This window comes from Scyliorhinus torazame, chromosome 11 (assembly GCF_047496885.1).
Source record: "Scyliorhinus torazame isolate Kashiwa2021f chromosome 11, sScyTor2.1, whole genome shotgun sequence".
In the NCBI taxonomy this organism is placed as follows: Eukaryota; Metazoa; Chordata; class Chondrichthyes; order Carcharhiniformes; family Scyliorhinidae; genus Scyliorhinus; species Scyliorhinus torazame.
This window is the reverse complement of record NC_092717.1, coordinates 74,735,296-74,755,722: the sequence shown is the minus strand read 5'-3', so window position 1 is coordinate 74,755,722 and position 20,427 is coordinate 74,735,296.

Sequence of the window (20,427 nt, the reverse complement as noted above, 5' to 3'; positions counted from 1 at the left end):
GTAGCCCCTCAACCTCCGTCGTTCCAGTGAGAAGAAACCGGGTCGATTCAACCTCTCCTCATAACTAATGTCCTCCATACCAGGCAACATCCTGGTAAATCTCTTCAGCACCCTCTACATCCTTCTGGTAGTGTGGCGACCAGAATTCACCACGATACTCCAAGTGTGGCGTAACTAAGGTTCTATACAGCTGCAACATGACTTGCCAATTTTTATACTCAATGCCCCGGCCAATGAAGGCAAGCATGCCGAATGCCTTCTTGACTACCTTCTCCACCTGTGTTGCCCCTTTCAGTGATCTGTGGACCTGTACACCTAGATTTCTCTGACTGTCAATACTCTTGAGGGTTCTACCATTCACTGTATATTCCCTACCTGCATTAGACCTTCCAAAATGCATTACCTGACATTTCATAGAATCATAGAATTTACAGTGCAGAAGGAAGCCATTCGGCCCATCGCGTCTGCACCAGCTCTTTGAAAGAGCACCCTACCCAAGGTCCACACCTCCACCTTATCCCCATAACCCAGTAACCCCTCCCAACACTAAGGATAATTTTGGACACTATGGGCAATTTAGCATGGCCAATCCACCTAACCCGCACATCTTTGGACTGTGGGAGGAAACTGGAGCACCCGGAGGAAACCCACGCACACACGGGGAGAATGTGCAGACTCCGCACAGACAGTGACCCAAGCCGGGAATCGAACCTGGGATCCTGGAGCTGTGAAGCAATTGTGCTATCCACAATGCTACCGTGCTGCCCCAGGATTTGTACGGATTAAACTCCATCTGCCATCTCTGCCAAGTCTCCAAACGATCTAAATCCTGCTGTATCCTCTGACAGTCCTCATTGCTATCCGCAATTCACCAATCTTTGTGTCGTCCGCAAATGTACTAATCAGACCAGTTTCATTTTCCTCCAAATCATTTAGATATACTACGAATAGCAAAGGTCCCAGCACTGATCCCTGTGGAACACCGCTAGTCACAGCCCTTCAATCAGAAAAGCACCCTTCCATTGCTACTCTCTGCCTTCTATGATCTAGCCAGTTCTGCATCCATCTTGCCAGCTCACCTCTGATCCTACGTGACTTCACCTTTTGTACCAGTCTGCCATGAGGGACCTTGTCAAAGGCCTTACTGAAGTCCACATAGACAACATCCACTGCCCTACCTGCATCAATCACCTTTGTGACCTCCTCGAAAAACTCTTATCAAGTTAGTGAGACACGACCTCCCCTTCATAAAACCGTGCTGCCTCTCGCTAATACGTCCACTTGCTTCCAAATGGGAGTAGATCCTGTCTCAAAGAATTCTCGTAATTTCCCTACCACTGATGTAAGGCTCACCAGTCTGTAGTTCCCTGGATTAACCTTGCTACCCTTCTTTTTTTAAAAAAATATGTTTTATTCAAGATTTTTGGCCAAACATAACAGTACGTAGTGTTTCTTTTACACAACAATAAAGCAATATAAATAACAGTGGCCAGTTTTAAACAAATAAATAAATAATATATAAACAAAAACAAAAACAAAACTGAATGGCAACTGCCTTGTCCAAAATAAATAGTCTCCAAAAATACAATCCAACAATCCAATATACAATTACCTATAACAAATACCTATACATATTATACATATACAATAACATCTCTGAGAGTCCGTCTGATTCCTCTCCCCGCCCCCCCCCCCCTCCCCCCTGGGTTGCTGCTGTTGTCTACTTCTTTTCCATTCCCTCTATCTTTCTGTGAGGTAATTGATGAACGGTTGCCACCGCCTGGTGAACCCCTGAGCCGAACCCCTCAACACGAACTTAATCCGTTCTAACTTTATAAACCCTGCCATGTCGTTTATCCAGGTCTCCACACCAGGGGGTTTGGCTTCCTTCCACATTAACAATATCCTGCGCCGGGCTACTAGGGACGCAAAGGCCAACACGTCAGCCTCTCTCGCCTCCTGCACTCCCGGCTCTTCTGCAACCCTAAATATAGCCAACCCCCAGCTTGGTTCGACCCGGACCCCCACCACCTTCGAAAGCACCTTTTGTAGTGCCGGGCATGACCAGAACATGTGGGTGTGATTCGCTGGGCCTCTCGAGCATCTCGCACACCTATCCTCTACCCCCAAAAATTTACTGAGCCGTGCTCCAGTCATATGCGCCCTGTGTAACACCTTAAATTGTATCAGGCTTAGCCTGGCACACGAGGACGATGAGTTTACCCTACGTAGGGCATCAGCCCACAGCCCCTCCTCAATCTCCTCCCCCAGTTCTTCCCATTTCCCTTTCAGCTCATCGACCATGATCTCCCCCTCGTCCCTCATTTCCCTGTATATGTCCGACACCTTACCCTCCCCCACCCATGTCTCTGAGATCACTCTATCCTGCACCTCCTGCGTCGGGAGCTGCGGGAATTCCCTCACCTGTTGCCTCGCAAAAGCCCTCAATTGCATGTACCGAAATGCATTCCCTTGGGGCAACCCATATTTTTCCGTCAGCGCTCCCAGACTCGCAAACGTCCCATCTACAAACAGATCTCTCAGTTGTACTACCCCAGCTCTATGCCATGCTCCAAATCCCCCATCCATTCTCCCCGGAACGTACCTATGATTGTTTCTTATCGGGGACCGCACCGAAGCTCCCGTCCTTCCCCTATGCCGTCTCCACTGCCCCCAAATTTTCAATGTAGCCACCACCACCGGGCTTGTGGTGTATTTCTTTGGTGAGAACGGCAACGGTGCCGTCACCATTGCTTGTAGGCTAGTCCCCCTGCAGGACGCCCTCTCCAACCTCTTCCACGCCGCTCCCTCCCCTTCTCCCATCCACTTACACACCATTGAAACATTGGCGGCCCAGTAGTACTCACTTAGGCTCGGTAGTGCCAGCACCCCCCTGTCCCTACTACGCTGCAAGAATCCCCTCCTCACTCTCGGGGTCTTCCCAGCCCACACAAAACCCATAATACTCTTCTTGATTCTTTTGAAAAAAGCCTTCGTGATCACCACCGGGAGGCACTGAAACACAAAAAGGAATCTCGGGAGGACCACCATTTTAACCGCCTGCACCCTACCTGCCAATGACACGGACACCATGTCCCATCTCTTAAAGTCCTCCTCCATCTGTTCCACCAACCGCGTTGAATTAAGCCTGTGTAATGTACCCCAATTCTTGGCTATCTGGATCCCCAAGTCCCGGAAGTCCTTTGTTACCTTCCTCAACGGTAAATCCTCTATCTCTCTGCTCTGCTCCCCTGGATGCACCACAAACATCTCACTTTTCCCCGTGTTCAGTTTATACCCTGAAAAATCCCCAAACTCCCCAAGTATCCGCATTATCTCTGGCATCCCCTCCGCCGGGTCCGCCACATATAGCAACAAATCATCCGCATACAGAGATACCCGGTGTTCTTCTCCCCCCCTGAGTACTCCCCTCCACTTCCTGGAACCCCTCAATGCTATGGCCAGGGGTTCAATCGCCAGTGCAAACAATAACGGGGACAGAGGACATCCCTGCCTCGTCCCTCTATGGAGCCGAAAATAGTCAGACCCCCGTCCATTCGTGACCACGCTCGCCATCGGGGCCCTATACAGCAACTGTACCCACCTTATATACCCATCCCCAAAACCAAATCTCCTCAGCAACTCCCACAAATAATCCCACTCCACTCTATCAAATGCTTTCTCGGCATCCATCGCCACCACTATCTCCGCTTCCCCCTCTGGTGGGGGCATCATCATTACCCCTAGCAGCCTCCGTATATTTGTATTCAGCTGTCTCCCCTTCACAAACCCAGTTTGGTCCTCATGAACCACCCCCGGGACACAATCCTCTATCCTCATTGCCATTACCTTGGCCAGAATCTTAGCGTCCACATTCAGGAGGGAAATGGGCCTGTAGGACCTGCATTGCAGCGGGTCTTTTTCCTTCTTTAGGAGGAGCGATATCGTTGCCTCTGACATAGTCGGGGGCAGCTGCCCCCTTTCCCTAGCCTCATTAAAGGTTCTCATCAGTAGCGGGGCCAGCAAGTCCATATATTTCCTATAGAATTCAACTGGGAATCCGTCTGGTCCCGGGGCCTTCCCCGCCTGCATGCTCCCAATCCCTTTCACTACTTCCTCCGTCTCAATCTGTGCTCCCAGTCCCACCCTCTCCTGCTCCTCCACCTTAGGAAATTCCAGCTGATCCAGAAAGCACATCATTCTCTCCTTCCCATCCGGGGGCTGAGCTTCATATAATCTTTCGTAAAATGCCTTGAACACTCCATTCACTCTCTCCGCTCCCCGCTCCATCTCTCCCTCCTCATCTCTCACCCCCCCTATCTCCCTCGCTGCTCCCCTTTTCCTCAGTTGGTGGGCCAGCAACCTGCTCGCCTTCTCCCCGTATTCGTACTGTACACCCTGTGACTTCCTCCATTGTGCCTCTGCATTACCCGTAGTCAACAAGTCAAATTCTACATGTAGCCTTTGCCTTTCCCTGTACAGTCCCTCCTCCGGTGCCTCCGCATATTGTCTGTCCACCCTCAGAAGTTATTTCAACAACTGCTCCCTTTCCCTACCCTCCTGCTTTCCTTTATGTGCCCTAATAGATATCAGCTCCCCTCTATTTCGGCGGGAGAGGAGGAGCTGGTTTGTCAATTTCAGCGGGGGCAGTGCGGAAGTGATTGCTGGGAGGTAAGTCTGTCCTTTAAAAACACTTACCTGGTCCCGTTTTCGGTCCCTCTTTTCTGTTTTTAAATTTTTTTTTAGTATTTAAGGCGGGAACAGGAAGTTCGACCCACGGACTTCTGCAAGACCCTCACCAATAAATTCTGGTGGGAGGAAACCTGAGACACTACACGTGTAGTGTCTCCCACCCACCCTCCTCCTCTAACCTAATAATAAAACCCATTGGTGTGAGGTAAGTACCATATTTTATTATTAACACTAAGAAGGTAAGTAAGTGATTTTTACGCATCTTTACTTTTGTACCTTTTTCAAATTGTGTGTGTGTCGGGGGGGGAAACTGAAGTGACATCACAGAAAAGCTGTGGCCTGAGTGGCTGGTTGGGATTCTACACTAAATTAAAAAAACTGAGCATTGGTAACTAATTAAACATAATTACTTAATTATAATTTAGAGGGATATCTAAGCCAGAGATCGGAGAGTACTATATTTAGCTTTCGCATTTCTATTAGAAATCTAGTGCTAGGAAACAGATAGTTAACAGTAACTTTGAAATTTAAAAAAAAAATATTCAAAAAAAAAATTTTAAAAGTTTAATTTTAATTTTAATTAATTGACGCAATGTCAGTTAGAGGGGTGCTGTGCTCTGACTGTGAGATGTGGCAGGTCCGGGAGGCTTCCAGCGTCCCAGATGGCTTCATCTGCAGAAAGTGCACCCAACTGGAGCTCCTCACAGACCGCATGGTTCGGTTGGAGCGGCAATTGGATGCACTTAGGAGCATGCAGGTGGCGGAAAGCGTCATAGATCGCAGTTATGTAAATGTGGTCACACCCAAGGTGCAGGCAGAGAAATGGGTGACCACCAGAAAGGGCAGGCAGTCAGTGCAGGAATCCCCTGTGGTTGTCCCCCTCTCGAACAGATATACCCCTTTGGATACTGTCGGGGGGGATAGCCTATCAGGGGAAAACAGCAGCAGCCAGAGCAGTGGCACCACGGCTGGCTCTGATGTTCAGAAGGGAGGGTCAAAGCGCAGAAGAGTAATAGTAATAGGGGACTCTATAGTCAGGGGCACAGATAGGCGCTTCTGTGGACGTGAAAGAGACTCCAGGATGGTATGTTGCCTCCCTGGTGCCAGGGTCCAGGGTGTCTCCGAACGGGTAGAGGGCCTCCTGAAGGGGGAGGGCAAACAGGCAGAGGTCGTTGTACATATTGGTACTAACGACATAGGCAAGAAGGGGCATGAGGTCCTGCAGCAGGAGTTCAGGGAGCTAGGCAGAAAGTTAAAAGACAGGACCTCGAGGGTTGTAATCTCGGGATTACTCCCTGTGCCACGTGCCAGTGAGGCTAGAAATAGGAAGATAGAGCAGCTAAACACGTGGCTAAACAGCTGGTGTAGGAGGGAGGGCTTCCATTATCTGAACCACTGGGAGCTCTTCCGGGGCAGGTGTGACCTGTATAAGAAGGACGGGTTGCATCTAAACCGGAGAGGCATAAATATCCTGGCCGCAAAGTTTGCTAGTGTCACACGGGAGGGTTTAAACTAGTATGGCAGGGGGGTGGGCACGGGAGCAATAGGTCAGAAGGTGAGAGCATTGAGGGAGAACTAGGGAATAGGGACAGTGTGGCTCTGAGGCAGAGCAGACAGGGAGAAGTTGCTGTACACAGCGGGTCTGGTGGCCTGAAGTGCGTATGTTTTAATGCAAGAAGTATTATGGGTAAGGCAGATGAATTTAGAGCTTGGATTAGTACTTCGAACTATGATGTTGTTGCCATTACAGAGACCTGGTTGAGGGAAGGGCAGGATTGGCAGCTAAACATTCCAGGATTTAGATGTTTCAGGCGGGATAGAGGGGGATGTAAAAGGGGAGGCGGAGTTGCGCTACTGGTTCGGGAGAATATCACAGCTGTACTGCGAGAGGACACCTCAGAGGGCAGTGAGGCTATATGGGTAGAGATCAGGAATAAGAAGGGTGCAGTCACAATGTTGGGGGTTTACTACAGGCCTCCCAACAGCCAGCGGGAGATAGAGGAGCAGATAGGTAGACAGATTTTGGAAAAGAGTAAAAACAACAGGGTTGTGGTGATGGGAGACTTCAACTTCCCCAATATTGACTGGGACTCACTTAGTGCCAGGGGGTTAGACGGGGCAGAGTTTGTAAGGAGCATCCAGGAGGGCTTCTTAAAACAATATGTAGACAGTCCAACTAGGGAAGGGGGCGGTACTGGACCTGGTATTGGGGAATGAGCCCGGCCAGGTGGTAGATGTTTCAGTAGGGGAGCATTTCGGTAACAGTGACCACAATTCAGTAAGTTTTAAAGTACTGGTGGACAAGGATAAGAGTGGTCCTAGGATGAATGTGCTAAATTGGGGGAAAGCTAATTATAACAATATTAGGCGGGAACTGAAGAACATAGATTGGGGGCGGATGTTTGAGGGCAAATCAACATCTGACATGTGGGAGGCTTTCAAGTGGCAGTTGAAAGGAATTCAGCACCGGCATGTTCCTGGGAGGAAGAAGGATAAATACGGCAATTTTCGGGAACCTTGGATGACGAGAGATATTGTAGGCCTCGTCAAAAAGAAAAAGGAGGCATTTGTCAGGGCTAAAAGGCTGGGAACAGACGAAGCCTGCGTGGAATATAAGGAAAGTAGGAAGGAACTTAAGCAAGGAGTCAGGAGGGCTAGAAGGGGTCACGAAAAGTCATTGGCAAATAGGGTTAAGGAAAATCCCAAGGCTTTTTACACGTACATAAAAAGCAAAAGGGTAGCCAGGGAAAGGGTTGGCCCACTGAAGGATAGGCAAGGGAATCTATGTGTGGAGCCAGAGGAAATGGGCGAGGTACTAAATGAATACTTTGCATCAGTATTCACCAAAGAGAAGAAATTGGTAGATGTTGTGTCTGGAGAAGGGTGTGTAGATAGCCTGGGTCACATTGAGATCCAACAAGAAGAGGTGTTGGGTGTCTTAAAAAATATTAAGGTAGATAAGTCCCCAGGGCCTGATGGGATCTACCCCTGAATACTGAAGGAGGCTGGAGAGGAAATTGCTGAGGCCTTGACAGAAATCTTTGGATCCTCGCTGTCTTCAGGGGATGTCCCGGAGGACTGGAGAATAGCCAATGTTGTTCCTCTGTTTAAGAAGGGTAGCAAGGATAATCCCGGGAACTACAGGCCGGTGAGCCTTACTTCAGTTGTAGGGAAATTACTGGAGAGAATTCTTCGAGACAGGATCTACTCCAATTTGGAAGCAAATGGACGTATTAGTGAGAGGCAGCACGGTTTTGTGAAGGGGAGGTCGTGTCTCACTAACTTGATAGAGTTTTTCGAGGAGGTCACTAAGATGATTGATGCAGGTAGGGCAGTGGATGTTGTCTATATGGACTTCAGTAAGGCCTTTGACAAGGTCCCTCATGGTAGACTAGTACAAAAGGTGAAGTCACACGGGATCAGGGGTGAGCTGGCAAGGTGGATACAGAACTGGCTAGGCCATAGAAGGCAGAGAGTAGCAATGGAAGGATGCTTTTCTCATTGGAGGGCTGTGACCAGTGGTGTTCCACAGGGATCAGTGCTGAGACCTTTTCTCTTTGTAGTATATATAAATAATTTGGAGGAAAATGTAACTGGTCTGATTAGTAAGTTTGCAGATGACACAAAGGTTGGTGGAATTGCGGATAGCGATGAGGACTGTCGGAGGATACAGCAGGATTTAGATTGTTTGGAGACTTGGGCGGAGAGATGGCAGATGGAGTTTAATCCGGACAAATGTGAGGTAATGCATTTTGGAAGGTCTAATGCAGGTAGGGAATATACGGTGAATGGTAGAACCCTCAAGTGTATTGAAAGTCAAAGAGATCTAGGAGTACAGGTCCACAGGTCATTGAAAGGGGCAACACAGGTGAAGAAGGTAGTCAAGAAGGCATACGGCATGCTTGCCTTCATTGGCCGGGGCAGTGAGTATAAGAATTGGCAAGTCATGTTGCAGCTGTATAGAACCTTAGTTAGGCCACACTTGGAGTATAGTGTTCAATTCTGGTCGCCACACTACCAGAAGGATGTGGAGGCTTTAGAGAGGGTGCAGAAGAGATTTACCAGAATGTTGCCTGGTATGGAGGGCATTAGCTATGAGGAGCGGTTGAATAAACTCGGATTGTTCTCACTGGAACGAAGGAGGTTGAGGGGAGACCTGATAGAGGTATACAAAATTATGAGGGGCATAGACAGAGTGGATAGTCAGAGGCTTTTCCCCAGGGTAGAGGGGTCAATTACTAGGGGGCATAGGTTTAAGGTGAGAGGGGCAAGGTTTAGAGTAGATGTACGAGGCAAGTTTTTTACGCAGAGGGTAGTGGGTGCCTGGAACTCGCTACCGGAGGAGGTGGTGGAAGCAGGGACGATAGTGACATTTAAGGGGCATCTTGACAAATACATGAATAGGATGGGAATAGAGGGATACGGACCCAGGAAGTGTAGAAGATTGTAGTTTAGTCGGGCAGCATGGTCAGCACGGGCTTGGAGGGCCGAAGGGCCTGTTCCTGTGCTGTACATTTCTTTGTTCTTTGTTCTTTGTTCTAACCACTGCCTTCAGCGCCTCCCAGACCACTCCCACCTGTACCTCCCCATTATCATTGAGTTCCAAGTACCTTTCAATGCACCCCCTCACCCTTAAACACCCCCCCTCATCTGCCAATAATCCCAAGTCCATTCTCCAGGGTGGACGCTGTTGTTTTTCTTCCCCTATCTCCAGGTCCACCCAATGTGGAGCATGACCCGAAATGGCTATAGCCGTGTACTCCGTCCCCGTCACCTTTGGGATCAGTGCCCTTCCCAAAACAAAAAAATCTATTTGTGAATAAACTTTGTGGACACAGGAGAAAAACGAAAACTCCTTACTCCTAGGTCTACTAAATCTCCAGGGGTCTACTCCTCCCATCTGCTCCATAAAGTCCTTAAGCACCCTAGCTGCAGCCGGCCTTCTTCCGGTCCTGGACCTCGACCTGTCCAGCCCTGGGTCCAGCACCGTATTAAAATCTCCACCCATTACCAACTTCCCCACTTCTAGGTCCGGGATTCGTCCTAACATACGCCTCATAAAGTTGGCATCATCCCAGTTCGGGGCATACACGTTCACTAATACCACCGCCTCCCCTTGCAATTTGCCACTCACCATCACGTATCTGCCCCCACTATCCGCCACTATAGTCTTTGCCTCAAACATTACCCGCTTCCCCACTAGTATGGCCACCCCCCTGTTTTTTGCGTCTAGCCCCGAATGAAACACCTGCCCCACCCATCCTTTGCGTAGTCTGACCTGGTCTATCAGCTTCAGATGCGTCTCCTGAAGCATAACCACATCTGCCTTAATGTTTCTTTAGGTGTGCGAGTACCCGTGCCCTCTTAATAGGCCCGTTCAGCCCTCTCACATTCCACGTGATCAACCGGGTTGGGGGGCTCTTTACCCCCCCCCTTGCCGACTAGCCATCTCCTTTTTCAATCCAGCTCCTCACCCGGTTCCCACGTAGCCGTATCTCCCCCAAGCGGCGCCCCCCCGCCCCGACCACCCCCCCCCCCATACCAGCTCCCCCTTCTCCCCAGCAGCAACCCAGTTAACCCCCCCCGCTAGATCCCAAACTAGCGTAATTGCACCCCCCATGTTGCTCCCAGAAGTCAGCAAACTCTGGCCGACCTCGGCTTCCCCCCGTGCCCTCGGCTCACACTGTGCGAGGCCCCCTCCTTCCTGCTTCCCTGTTCCCGCCGTGATTACCATAGCACGGGAACAAAGCCCGTGCTTCCCTTTTGGCCCCGCCCCCAATGGCCGGCGCCCTCAGCTCCTCATCCTCCCTCCCCCCCCTCCCCCACGACATGGGGAAGAGAGAAAAGTTACAGGGTCGCAGGATTAACAACTTGGGAAGTCATCTCTTCCCTCTTTTCCCCCCCTTCATCCCACATATTCACCCCCCCCCCCCACTTTATCCCAAACGTTCTTTTTCTGGCCCGCTCACTCCAGTTTCTCCTCGACAATAAATGTCCACGCCTCATCTGCCGTTTCGAAGTAGTGGTGTTTCCCTTGATGTGTGACCCACAGTCTTGCCGGTTGCAGCATTCCAAATTTAATCTTCCGTTTGTGCACACCGCCTTGGCCCGATTAAAGCTTGCCCTCCTTCTCGCCACCTCCGCACTCCAATCTTGATACAGGCGGATCACCGCGTTCTCCCACCTACTGCTCCGAGTTTTCTTTGCCCATCTGAGGACCAACTCTCTGTCCTTATGACGAATGTGATATAAAATAGTTACTTTAGAGATATTAGTTAATGTAATGTAGAAATAAGCCACTTTGATTCTGGCAAGTAGAGACAAAGGATTTTAGACCGCATGGAAGAAGCAGGAAGAGGTGTGTCTATGAGAGTGATGCTGCATTGATAGGGGCCGGAGAAAGGGATTGGAAGTGAGCCAATCAGAATAGATCAAACAAGTCAGGAGGGACATAGGATGACCTATGGGTGTCGAGTATGTGAAACTTGATGCCATTTGAATGTATGAGTACTGATCTCTTTGTCTGGGACCTTCACTTAGTTCCCGGGGCTGCAGAAAGCAACATGTTATCTGTATCACTGTGGACTAGGTAGCTTGCAAGCTGAATAAAATAACTTCTTTTTACTTGCAAATCCATCTCGACTTTTATTGAGGCCAGACTGACGGAGAAAAAAATTTGGGAATCAACATTTGGTGCCGAAAACCGGGATTTCTCAGGGCGATCCTGGTCCAACTGCGAAATCAGAATTAGACTGATTATGAACAGGAGGATGGGGAACGAGGGCCCTCAATGTAGAACTGGAAAATGACCGCGCATTGATTGTTCCCCTCTTCTTATCGTCTGATTAGTCTGGTCGCTCGCGGTTGGCACAGAAAGACCGCCTCGACGAAATCACAGGTCAGTCTGGGGATTAGCAATTTAATTGATGGGATTTCATATTGTTGTTTCGGCTTGGGTTAGGGTTTTGGGTTGATGTGACATCTCAAATGATGATTCAATTCCAAGTATAAGGGTTCAGAGGCTGATGGGACTTCAGTAATGAAGGTTCAGTCTATTATATGGGTTCAGGGGCTGATGGGACTTCAGTAATGAAGGTTCAGTCTATTATATGGGTTCAGGGGCTGATGGGACTTCAGTACTGAAGGTTCAGTCCAGTATAACTGTTTTTAAATCTGAAGATGGTTCAACTCTATGTGTGAGTGTTTTAAATATATAGTTGATTAAGCTAAAATTGTCTCCTTGGACTGTATTGGCGAAAAACGCAGTTCCAAGGACTAGTTGAGATTGTGGAGAATGCTGCATATTGGTTGAAGCAGAAGTCTCTCGAAGGGTTAACAGCAGCAGGCAAAGTTAAAGACAGACAGTGCTTCTCACTCAGGCCTTGAGATAACAGCACCAGTCTGTAGTGTAATCGGATACCTTTCCTTTGAGTCAGTGAACACCAGCAAAGTTACGTTTTGAATTAATTAAAGGAAACCAGTGGGTTTCTCCACCTCTTTGATAAAAGTTATTATTTTCGAAAGCAATTGATTGAAATTGCCAGAATCTTAAGTTTTACTTACTTGAAATAAGGTTTATCTCATTTTATCTGGCGATTAATAGAAACTTAAAGAAGATCATGGACACCATTTTAAAAAGTGTAAATCTGGAGATGATAGTTGATTTTGCTAATACTTATGTGTATGTAAAAGAAAAAAAAACTTGTCAAAAGAAAAATTGTTAAGATAAAGAAATAATTAAGTTGTAAATGTTGTACAAGTTTGTGTTAAGCAAATTGTAAATTTAGTTCTGAGTTGAGATCAGAGCTAAGCTTGCAAGTTGCAGTAATTCAATTTGAATTTTCAAACATTTTTAAGTTTAAAAAAAAAGCGCAAGTAGAGGAAAGAGGCGGGTCAAACAAGAGGTGAGCTATGTAGTTCAAAGGCTGGCCTTGAATTGACAGAAAAAGAAAAATTCAATAATTTGGAAAAGTAAGCATATCACCTAAGTCTCTCCAAACTAAGCAGAAACCACAAGATTCGGGAACAAAGGAAGCTGAAACAACTTCTTTTGAAGAGAAAGAACTCCCCCTAGTGACAGGGAGAGACGTTGAAGTCTTGGAACAACCAGGGGAAATAGCTAGAGTGCCCCCTGGTGACATTCGGAGACAGTTACCGATTAGGAAGATGCGAAACCCCGACGCAGTGACTGTGGGAGCGAACCCCACGATAGACGTTTACTTCCCATGGACACCCAGTGAGATGATGGCTATTATGTCTACAATCCCAGATAGAAAAAATCTCCTGCTGCCTTCATGGATTCCTTGAGAACTACCATCTCAATTTATCAAGCTGATTTAAGGGACCTCTGGGCCCTAGTCCAGCAGCTTTTAACCCCAGCAGAGTACCGCAATTATCTTAACCACCTGAATTATGCTAGTCATGCCGCACTTCAGCAGGCCTATGCGTTAGACGACGATAGAAAGACACAGATCTTGAATGCGTTGAATAGCACATTTCAAAGGCCCATAAATCTTTCTGTTATCTTAGACCTAAAACCTAAGAAGACTGAAGAGCCAGAGGAATTTCTGGAGCGTTTTAATGAAATCTACCGGGGGCAGTCAGGCGATTTGCTGTATCAAAATGGTCAGAATTCCCCTCAATATTGTGCTATGTTAATGCATTGCCTACCACCTTCTGTGGTTACTGCTGTGAAATGTAATAACATGAATTGGACAGAGAACGACCCTTCCCAGGTGGCAAGGGCAGTCAGATTTTATTGGAAGGAGGGTGTATGCCAAGAAGGAGGCTCAGTTACAAAGGTTAAGACTGAGTATGTAATGAAAAAGGATGATCTGCGACCCCAACAAGCGGCAGAAATGGTAGTTTACCAGCAGGAGCCCCAATATAGTGACTTTGGGTGGGTGGATCAGCGAAGAGGAGGATACCAAACCCACCCACAGGGACCCTCACCCCCTTTTTATGGCCCACCGAACGAATCAATAGCTCTACAACCGCAGCCCCCTCTGAGGGGCCATTGGTCTACTGGAAGAAGTGGACGGGGCGGCCATGTCTTCTGTGCAATCAGCACTTAAATTACCATTATCCGACCACACGCAGCAATTGTCAGGGTTCCAAGGACAGGTGTGTGAGTACCCTATTTCTGAACCTGTGACAGTCACTTACGAGAATAAGTCTGCAGAGCATCAGGTTGTAGTGACTACTGGATTGGACTGTAACTTGTTGGCCCGAGATTTACTGTGTATCTTCCAGCTACAGCTAGAATGCGGAGATGAGGGGGTAACGGTTACATCATGGAGGATGAGACAACAGTGCTATATTTCTATCACCCCCCAGTGGTGGACGTTAGACGTTGAACAGTCACTGCATCACGTTACCCTGGCCTATGACAGAACTGGACGAAATAGGGAGTTGGAGGACAAATACCGGCCATTACTTGAGACCGAATGGCCAGTCAAGGTTACAGTCACGGGAAAAGAAGGTACAGCCGATTTTGTTACAATATCACCACATTTATGGCCACAGTCAGCTTCGGTAAGCCCTCATATTACACGTCAGGTCCATGACCAGTACCATGCCAGGGATATGGGGCGAATGGTCAGGAGGGCAGTGGATCATTCGGATCCAACAGACTACGCACTTCAAGTCATGCCGGACGCCACTACCATAAAATATTTTGAGGTCCCTGAAACGATTAACACTCGACTGCAGCATCACAGGGGACATGATGTGTTGGAATATGTCAATCCACAGGTCTGGGCGGAATACCCATCACAAGTGGGAAAGACAAAGGTTACACCTATTAAGGTGATGATTAAGGATCATGTAAAGCTACCTTCCATTCGAAAATACCCCCTGAAATCTCAAGCTGCTCCATCAATAGATAAATTAATTCAAGAGCTGTTGAAACAGGGTATTTTGGTCCCTTGCCAATCAGAATGTAACACCCCCATACTTGCTGTGTCTAAACCAGTCAAACCAGACCAGTACCAATTAGTACAGGATTTACGTTCAATCAATGCCATCGCATAGCCGTTACATGCTCTCACCCTCCAACAGGATATTACGGTGTATAGCTCCCACTCGGTCATCGCACTACTGAGGCAACTGCAGACTCAGCATCTTACCGCAGCTCGTCAGAATAGGTATGAGATATACCTTTTGAACAATCCACGTCTCACATTTAAATACTGTACCACTATCAATCCAGCCTGTTTTCTTAGTGGTCCCCCTGTCCATGAAGACGCACCTGGCCACGACTGTTTAGCCTTGATTCAGGAAACTACCACAATAAGGGGCGATTTGAGTGACATTTCGTCAGAACAACCTGACATGATTATGTGTGGTCAAATATCCCACCGGGGTTTAGTTAATGACCTACTGCAGGCCCTCCTTATGCCCGCGCAGATTTCCGTTATTAAATGCGCTGCCCAAATGAATGGTACAACCCCAGTTGACGTTGGTAATGAACGAGCAGATTGTGCAGCGCGAACAGCCGCGCAAATTCAGCAAGTGATGGTGCCTAAGATGTTAAGTCAGACTAAACGATCTACTATAAATATGTCTGCTTCTGACAAGTCAATGCCAACCATCCAAGACGTCATAAGGTTACAGGAGGACGCTCCTGAGAGTGATAAACAAATGTGGAAACGGTTAGGTTGTACATATGATTCTGTTTCCTCTTTATGGACCACGCCTGCACATCAGACTTGTATGTCTGATGTGCTGGCTTTATGGGTCATTGAATGTGTACACTTTGCAACTCATTGTGGGGCTCGAGGGACTAGTGATTTGTTGCTGGACACTTGGTGGAACCCTAAAATGCAGGGGTTGGCCCAAAGTATCAGTAATCGGTGTTTGATTTGTCAGCAATATAACACCGGAAAAGGTATCCCTTGTGGGATGGGGCAAACCCCGTTGCCCAGTGGTCCCTTTGAGACGCTCCAAATGGATTACATTGAGTTGGAAAGGTGTCAATGTTATAAATATGTTTTGGTCATTGTGGATGTGTTCAGCAGATGGGTTGAGGCGTATCTGACTATCGATAATAAAGCTGCTACTGTGGTTAAAGTCTTGAGGGAAATCATTCCCCGGTACGGTATACCAGCTCAGTTAAGTTCTGATAATGGGCCTCATTTTATTGGACAAATTAACAAGGAGTTTTGCTCCCAGTTGGGCATATGCCAGCAGTTACACTGTGCTTATAGACCGCAGGCGGCCGGGTTGGTTGAGATACACAATCAGACCCTCAAAACTAAATTGGCTAAATTAAGAGCAGACACGGGACTGACATGGCTTAAGTTGCTCCCCGTTGCCCTCTTCCAGCTGCGGGTTACACCTGCGGGACCGGCCCGGCTCTCTCCCGCCGAGATTCTTTATGGCAGGCCTCTTAGAACTCCCTGGAGCCTGCAGGTTCCCAGACTGGTTCAGTTTCATCAGATGACTGAAGAGATGACCACCTATGTTCTAGCCCTCACGCAAGTGCTCAAGGAACTCCATGGCCAGGTCCGCGCGGCTCACCAGCCATTGCCCCCAGTACCTAGCTCACTTTCAGTCCAGCCCGGTAGTTATGTCATGGTCAAAACTTGGACTAGGAAGGGGTCGGAGCCGCGATGGGACAGGCCCTTCCAAGTTCTCCTTACCATCCCCACAGCAGTTAAAGTGGAGGGGCGAAGTGCTTGGGTCCACCTACATCACTGTAAATTGAGTCCATCTCCACTACTGTAAAAGGTCGGATACTAACCTGCCTCCCTTCTCCAGTGCTATTTTACAGGTGTGGAGCATGATGGAGTGGCTACGCATCGTCTGTATGATATTTGGCCTCACTTCGCTTGGCGTGTTATTGGCGATGGACATGGAAAAGGGGAGTATTATGTATCTGTGTAGCCCCAACCAATCTACAAGGTTACATCACCTCTGCAAAGGTGATGTTTTTCGCTGCCCCCATATACGAGGACATGGTATCGACTCATGGAAGGTCATCAAAGTTAAGGAGAATGCAGGAGTCATGAAGGAGTTGCACCGGTCCCGGCGATGGGAAGGGAACATTATATGGACATTGCCTTGTTTTTGGAATACATGTAAATTTGATTTTGGATGTGTTAAGAGTGGTGCAATAAAGGTAATATCAGGCTGTCAGAAGAGCGTAGGAAGAGGCTATGAGGAAGTGAAAGGGACTAGAGAGAGAATGGGGCGTATGAGAAGGGAAGTACAGCTAGAACGTAGGTTACCGGGAGATACACTTAAGTTAGTTAAAGGGCAAACTGAGGAAAACCCGGGTAGTAAACCTTGGGAGCCCTCGGGGCAATAACCAAGGAATTGTCTCAGCTACGGTTGTTTGCAATGCAGAACCGGTATGCTCTTGACTATCTTCTGGCCCGTGAGGGTGGGGTATGCGCCATAGTGCAGGGCAAGTGTATCATGGGAGTTCAGGATAACATCACTAAATTTATGGATCACATACGGGATCAACTGGACAGCATGCAGGATCCTGGCTCTTGGGGTAACTGGGGATTTGGAGGTTGGAAGGACTGGTTGATAAATATGGCCATGTATCTAGTGGTAGCTATCGGCTGCATCTTTGTGGGCCTGGCCATCCTTAAATGTGTGATGGGTAAAATTTAACCAAAAAAAAAATTTAACTGTTAAAATCCATGAGGGTGAAGCAGATGAAGGGGGGCTAAGACAGGAATTGGAAATGCAGCGACGGATCTTTTTAGATGAGGAACCGTAGCTATGGATTGGATAGTTCGGTTATCATGGAATGATAAAAGGAGGGAATGACGAATGTGATATAAAATAGTTACTTTAGAGATATTAGTTAATGTAATGTAGAAATAAGCCACTTTGATTCTGGCAAGTAGAGACAAAGGATTTTAGACCGCATGGAAAAAGCAGGAAGAGGTGTGTCTATGAGAGTGATGCTGCATTGATAGGGGCCGGAGAAAGGGATTGGAAGTGAGCCAATCAGAATAGATCAAACAAGTCAGGAAGGACATAGGATGACCTATGGGTGTCGAGTATGTGAAACTTGATGCCATTTGAATGTATGAGTACTGATCTCTTTGTCTGGGACCTTCACTTAGTTCCCGGGGCTGCAGAAAGCAACATGTTATCTGTATCACTGTGGACTAGGTAGCTTGCAAGCTGAATAAAATAACTTCTTTTTACTTGCAAATCCATCTCGACTTTTATTGAGGCCAGACTGACGGAGAAAGAAATTTGGGAATCAACACTTATATCGGAGAAATCTCACCACTATGGCTCGAGGAATTTCTCCAGCCCTCGGTCTTCGCGCCATAACTCGATAGGCTCCCTCCACCTCCAGCGGACCCGTCGGGGCCTCCGATCCCATTAACGAGTGCAGCATCGTGCTCACATATGCCCCGACGTCCGCCCCTTCTACACCTTCGGGAAGACCAAGAATCCTTAAATTCTTCCTCCTCGCATTATTCTCCAGCGCCTCCAGCCTTTCCACACACCTTTTGTGTTGTGCCTCGTGCATCTCCGCTTTCACCACCAGGCCCTGTATGTCGTCCTCATTCTCAGCAGCCTTTGCCTTCACGACCCGAAGCTCCTGTTCCTGGGTCTTTTGCTCCTCCTTTAGCCCCTCAATCGCTTGTAATATCGGGGCCAACAGCTCCTTCTTCATCTCCTTTTTGAGTTCTTCCACGCAACGCCGCAGGAACTCTTGTTGGTTCTGGCCCCATATTAAACCGCCTCCTTCCGATGCCATCTTGCTTTGTGCCTGCCTTCCTGGCCGCTGCTCTAGAGGATCCACCGCAATCCGGCCACTTCCCTCTCTTTTTTCCATCCGTGTCCAGGGGGGATTCCCTTCTGGATTACTGCACAGTGTTTGTTGCCGTTAAAATTGCCGTTGGGGCTCCTATCAAGGGCCCAAAAGTCCGTTCCACCGGGAGCTGCCGAAACGTGCGACTTAGCTGGTCATCGCCGCACCCGGAAGTCTTCCTTGCTACCCTTCTTAAACAAAGGAACAACATTGGCTATTCTCCAGTCCTCCGGGACATCGCCTGAAGACAGTGAGGATCCAAAGATTTCTGTCAAGGCCTCAGCAATTTCCTCAGTTGCCTCCTTCAGTATTCTGGGGTAGATCCCATCAGGCCCTGGGGACTTATCGACCTTAATATTTTTCAAGACACCCAACACCTCGTCTTTTTGGATCTCAATGTGACCCAGGCTATTTACACACCCTTCTCCAGACTCAACATCCACCAATTCCTTCTCTTTGGTGAATACTGATGCAAAGTATTCCTTTAGTACCTCGCCCATTTCCTCTGGCTCCACACATAGATTCCCTCCCCTGTCCTTCAGTGGACCAACCCTTTCCCTGGCTACTCTCTTGCTTTTTATGTACGTGTAAAACACCGTGGGATTTTCCATAACCCTATTTGCCAATGACTTTGTGACCCCTTTTAGCCCTCCTGACTCTTTGCTTAAGTAAATTAGTGGGGGGGGAGCATTGGCACGGGGAAGGGTTTGGACTGTGTATGTTGTTGATGACTATGTATGAGTGGATGGTGGGATTACTGATTCCTTTTCTTTGATGTTTGTATTTAAAATGTTGGGGGTTGGTGGGAGGAGGGGATGTTCACCAGGGGTTTAACATTGTATATGTTATTGTTGACTGTTGGTGGGTTTAAATTTGGATGAAAATGTGAAAAAGAATAAAAATACTTTTTTTTAAACCTATTTTTTGATCTCCACATATGTTGCCAGATTTGCTGAGATTATCCAGCTTTTTGTTTTTATTTGAGTATTTTTACACTTGATTGTACATTGTCCTTTTCCATAACCTTCTAAACTTGGTGATATTCTGATCACTGTTCCCATGCTCTACTTCATTTCCCTGAACTAGATCCAGCATTGCTTCCTTCCTTCTTCTTCCTTCCTTGTTGGGCTGGAAACACACTGACCACGAACGTTGTCTCATACGCATGTCAGGAATTTCTTTTCATCGACCTTTTGGCAGATGGAATTTTTCATGGAAAAATGTGAGGTTATCCATTTTGGTCAGAGGAATAAAAAAGCAACTTCATAGAATAGAATCATAAAACCAGTACAATGCAGAAGGCCATTCGGCCAATTGGGTCTGCACCACAACTCTGAAAGATGAGCCCCCACCGTATCCCCATAACCCAGTAACCCCACCTAACCTTTGGACACTCGGAGAAATTTAGCATGGCCTATCCACCTAACCTGCACATCTTTGGATTGTGGGAGGAAATCCAAGCATACACAGGGAGAACGTACAAAGTCCATAGACAGTGTCCCAAGGCTGGACTTGAACCCGGGTCCCTGGCACTGAGGCAGCAGGGCTAACCATTGTGCTGCTGTGCCGCCCTTAATGTATCTAAATGGGAAGAAACTTTAAAATGCTTTGCAGATGTCCTTGTGCATGAATCGCAGAAGGTTAGTTAGTATGCAGGTACACCGGGTAATAAGGAAGCCAAGTGGCATTTGGCATTCATTGCTAATGGAAGAGAGAAGAAAAGTAGGGCTATTGCAACTGTAGGGCATTGTTGAGACCATATCTGGTATACCATGCACAATTTTGGTCCCCTTACTTGAGGAGGATGTAAATGCACTCTAGGTGGTTCAAAGAAGATTCAATAGATTGATTCCAGGGATGAAGGACTTGTCTTCCAAAGAGAGATTAAGCAGTTTATACTTATAGTTTTCTAAATCTGATGTGTTTTGGATTTTTTATCGCACAGG